At 39.8% G+C, this 5262-nt stretch overlaps 1 protein-coding gene across 1 annotated transcript in view; it reads right to left on the bottom strand.

Annotated features, from left to right (window-relative positions):
* LOC104507203 (probable acyl-CoA dehydrogenase 6) overlaps positions 1–5262 on the bottom strand; it is a gene marked incomplete at its 5' end in the record, with an annotated part of 71961 nt that overhangs the window by 1450 nt on the left and 65249 nt on the right. The gene's annotated exons all lie outside the window — the stretch shown is intronic.

The raw sequence follows: 5262 nt of genomic DNA, 5'->3' as shown, positions 1-5262 counted from the left end.
TCGCATCAGGAATCCTGGACACATGTAGCTTGTTTATTTGAAGATACAAACAGGCAGATCTGGCTTTGATGGTGTATGACAAACGGGTCAGACCAAACCCGGCTTTCACGTATGTTTGTGTGTGTCTTTACAAAATTGCAGGTGATTGTATTTTTGGCTCTGTGTGTGAGATAAGGAATATTGCCTGCAAAATATACAAGCAGGCAACTAATGCCGATCTCTCCCCTGGGGAGACAGGACAGAAGGTTTCACCTTATTTAAGAGGATCGAGATGACAAAGGGCTGGAATGATTTTCATCTAGCAGCCCTCTTCTGAGAAAGAGACTTGCTTTCAGCATATGAAAACAAAACCACAGGGCTAACTATCCTGCCAGGAACCCCGTGAGGAAGCTGGGGAAGATGACACACTAAGGTTAGCTTGTATATCAGCTATTAAATTTAGGATTATGGTTTGATAGTTTATATTATATCAATAATGCATTATTAATGCAGGATATAAATATTTTAATACATATAAATATTAGAATTTTATTGCTTTAGGTAGGCTAAATCTCCATAGGTACCATGTCATATAACCTCCTTCAGAAATGTATCAGGCACTGCTTTAAGAAGAAAAAACAAGCTTCCTTTAATCTTGGACTAACTTAATTTGAAGGCTGCCACATAACAAATTTGTTCTAATGAGTTCTAATTTGTTCTAATTCACACTCTATAGTCTGAATGTGTTCCTGACTACTATAATGAAGCATAGTCCTTCAGCCTGGCATTCCTTTTTTGGCTGGTGTTGCCCCCTCCGCATCAACATCACCATTCAGCTCTTGTTTTGCACAAGCCAAGCTGTGTCCATCACTCTGCCTGTAAACCTTTTGGTCCCAGGGCTGGTCCTTGTTTCAGTCTGAGCTTTCCCTCGAGCGTGATTTTGCTAGCCACGAAGTAGGGACAGGTACCTATCTCACAGCATCGTGAAAGGAGGCTGTAGAGAGGTAGGTGTCAGTCTCTTCTCCCAAGTGACAAGAGGAAACAGCAGCAGGTTGCACCAGTGGAGGTTTACATTGGATATTAGGAAAAAATTCTCCACTAAAAGGGTTGTCTGGCATTGGAATGGGCTGCCGAGGGCGGTGGTTGAGTCGTCATCCCTGGAGGTATTTGAGAGATGTGTGGATGAGGCTCTTAGGGACATGGTTTACTGGTGGATTTGGCAGTGTCAGCTTAATGGTTGGACTTTGTGGTTGGTCTTTTCCAACCTAAAAGGTTCTATGATTTTATGAAAGCTTTTGACCTTGTAACGTGCTCTGCAGGCACTAAAGCCACAGCTAATGGCACACTGAATCTCTCTCTAGCCTCAAGCTGATACAACGGGATGGTGTTGGCAGTTGTGCATCCTACTACCATTTACTACCTGCAGCCAAGAAGCTGTGCCTGTTCAGGGAGCCACTCTACATGACATTTTCCTCTTGAAAGCCATATGGCATTAGGATCTAAAAAGCCCTTTCTGTTCACAAACGCCCTGAGAGGACCTGCTGCACTATCTTCAATACAGATGTCTTCACGTAACTTTAAAGTCCTGAGGAAGTTGTGCATCCTACTACCATTTACTACCTGCAGCCAAGAAGCTGTGCCTGTTCAGGGAGCCACTCTACATGACATTTTCCTCTTGAAAGCCATATGGCATTAGGATCTAAAAAGCCCTTTCTGTTCACAAACGCCCTGAGAGGACCTGCTGCACTATCTTCAATACAGATGTCTTCACGTAACTTTAAAGTCCTGAGGAAATTTTTTTCCCTATTCCAGCAGTGATCAGCGTCAGTCAGACGTGAGGAAGAAAGCTGTGTTTTGGTGACTCCAGTTTTGGTTTTCCCTAGCAGCCTGGTTTCATGGCATGCTCCCTGCTTCCCCAGTTTGGAGGCCATTGGTAAATCCTTCCCAAGGCTTATGTGACTCAGAGTATCACTGCTTCCCAGAAGGCCATTTACATGCTGCTTCCTTTCAGCACAAATTGCACTTGATTTTATAAAAAGTTTATCCCTTTTTCTCAATATTTTGAAGTTGCATTACTGACAAGATTTTTCTCCACAAAATATATTGATGTACCCTCAAGTTTAATATTTTCTGACTTCTTTCATCTTCAGACTTGGCTAGATTGCTTACAGGCTGTCCAAATTCAGCAGCATCTAAAGGCAACTGATCCAGAGGGAGAGGTTTGAGCTGACAGCACCCTTTACCAAGCCTCGGGCCAGGCTGGCAGAGCCCAGCCACCCGCAGAGGTGCCTTCCTGTTTGCGTAGCCCTGCCCATTTCCCCTAAGGGGCATTCTGAAGAGACAGCTGAGCAGGAGTGGGCATCACCTCCGCCTGGAGCGCAGCTCTGCTTTACCCACACCACTGTACGGTTACCTACTTTGTTGCTGTATTAGAGCTAGATGTCATGTGCTTCATCTCCTAAATGCCCTCTCAGGGTACTCATAGAAGTCAAACAAAGTGGTAGACAGTCACCTGTCTCAGAATCTCTGCAGAAAAAAGTTGAAACTACAGATTTGTTTCGCAGATGACTGAGGAGTTGTTATTAAATCTTGTTCTAACAGTTAGCTACTGACTTCGAAGGAAATTGGTTTTGTCAGCCAAAGTTGAGGGGTTTCATTTGGTACAACCATAAATTGTGATAATGACAAAGACTGATTAAAAACCAAATTGTCTAGACTCATTCTAGTTTAGGCATGCTTTGTAAAGAATGAAAGAATACAAAAACTTAAATAAAGAATGAATAAAATATTTCAATTGACTTTTTAACAAACAATTATTTAGAAGAAAATGCATTACTTCTTTTAAAAATCCATGTAAAACTATATAGAAATACGATTTTTAACTATCCTGAACTACAAACACAACATCATATTGCAATACCCAGGTGACAGTTGGGGGGGAAAAAAAAGAAATCTGTTTGTCTTCTAGAGCTAAATGCATTTCCAACGGTCTTCACACTTCAGATATTTTACATGAATAGTCAGTGTTTTCAAATAGTCTTTCACAAGGCAATAAGTAAAGAAATGATAGCGTTCTCTCCATCACACCACACAAGAGTAAAACTTGTAAGAAATGGCAGAAGTTAGGCACAATGTTGAGTACTTAGAAACAATCTTATTTAAAAATATACAAACTTGATTAAGAAGCCCATACAGGTTCTTCCTATAAAAGCTGAAGTGTACATAATTACTATTAAAATATACAGGTATATACCTGTATATATACCTGAAATTTTTTAACACTCATGTTGTGAAGTCTGAAAGTTGCAATATACTTGCCACAAAAAGTTTTCCTCCCTCTGATCTGTCACTACCTGGGGTTTTCATATAGATGTGAGCTTGTTCAATAATTGATTTTTCCTAAGTCATGATGTCTTTGAGGCATTTCATAGAGGGGAGAAAAAATAAACAAACAACCCTAGTCTGGCACTCTCCGTTTCCAGAATCCTGCTATTCGGGTAAAGTCTGGAAAGTTGACTCTCATTGGTTTTTATATGGGCTTGTATTTTTCTATTAAACCCTTTGGTATTTGGGCTCAAAACTTTCTTTTTTTTTTTTTTTAACCCATTCTCCTCAGAATCCCTACAACTGAAAATGAGACATTCATGTCTATAAAATCAGCCCAGTATAGGCACCTACATGGTGAAACAGCTATCTTTACGCCTTCTAGAGAATACCGCACTTTATAAAGGTCACTTGTTCTACAAAGTTTAAAAGACTAATGAATAAAATGATAGATGTGAATAAAGTCATTTGGCAGACAGTTTTGTGCTGGGTCTGTTTATTATCTCCCCACCAACACTAATAACTAAAATTCAAAGACATCATGCACTCGCCATGCATTATGCTCTGTGCTCTTTGAGGATTAACAGCCCGACATGTGTCAAAGACTAACATTTCCTTGGAAACTTGGTAAGGATTATGCTCCAAAAATCTCTGTACATTATGACTGGATGTCATGCTGTGCAGTCATGCTGCTTGCTACTTGAGAAATATCACAGTGACGTGAATGGTTACTCAGCCTGCTGCACAAAAAAAGAATGGCTCTAGGAAAGTTGCTGCTTTGCTTATCGTTACAGATTAACAAGATTCTGACTTGAACCTGTAATTGTTTATTTAGGTAATACTCCACTTCTCTCTTCCTGAAGCTTATGGTTACTCAATGACAGAATTTTACTGATGCACAGAAAATTTTAGAGTACAGATATCATCCCACTTTAGTCTCATTTATAAGAGTGTTTGTTTTAGAGGCAGAAAGAGATTTTTCTCTAGCCAGTTGACACAGTTTTTACCAATCGGGAATACCCTGGATTTCTCAGGAAAAAAGTCACTGTGCTGGCATACTTAGACACCACTCTGGAATTCACACAGAAAAGCCCTGCCCACAGTTAGCAATAATACACTGGGCTAGAAAATCTAAAGGCAAATCAAAGCTATATACATAGCATATACACATTATTCTGCCCACATTACTACACTGACAGTAAGCACTTCACAACAAGGATTTATTTTATTCAGAGTGCCTACTGCAGTAGCTTTCAATATCGGCATCACCAGGGAGCATTAGCTGCTAATGAAGCTGTGAAAAAAAATAACTAAGGAAAACCATCATATTGACAGGTGGCTTAAAGTCACCATCATACAGCAGTCTGTACCTTCACCAGAAATTTTCAGGAATCCACAAGTGTTAAAAGGTTGAGGATCTCTCTGAGTTGCCACAATAGCATTCTTGTTCATAAAATGCTATTGGAAAAAATAACTCCACCTTTTCCTAAAGAGAAAAAAGCTTTCTAAAGATTTTTTAAAGTGTTCTGCTCTCGCTTGACACAGATACATTTACCAACACTTTCAACTAACTGAACCACTAATTTTTCTAACTTTTGATTAGGTGTTTTATATAAAAGGGCTGAACTGAAATCTGATACTGCAAGAAAATGCAAGCTCCCTTTGGTCCTTCTACAGAATATACGACACCGGGGCCAGAATTTTCCTAACAGCTACCAAGAAAACTGTGTGCTTAAAGAGAATTTTGCTCTAAGAGGATGTATGGTAAAATTTGAAGTGACTTCAATTAATTTGCAAGAAGACCTCTGTACTGTTTTAACGATCTAACAATTTGCTGGAAGCAGCTACATCTCTCTTACGTCTCATACGGAATCTGGTGTGACTAATCAGGTGAGGACTGCTATCAGAAAAGACTACTGCAGGAGCCTAAAGGTGAACTCCAGTTTCACATTATATTTG

This window comes from Eurypyga helias, unplaced genomic scaffold (assembly GCF_000690775.1).
Source record: "Eurypyga helias isolate BGI_N326 unplaced genomic scaffold, ASM69077v1 scaffold3643, whole genome shotgun sequence".
Taxonomy (NCBI): Eukaryota; Metazoa; Chordata; class Aves; order Eurypygiformes; family Eurypygidae; genus Eurypyga; species Eurypyga helias.
This window is presented reverse-complemented; position numbering and strand designations above follow the sequence as displayed.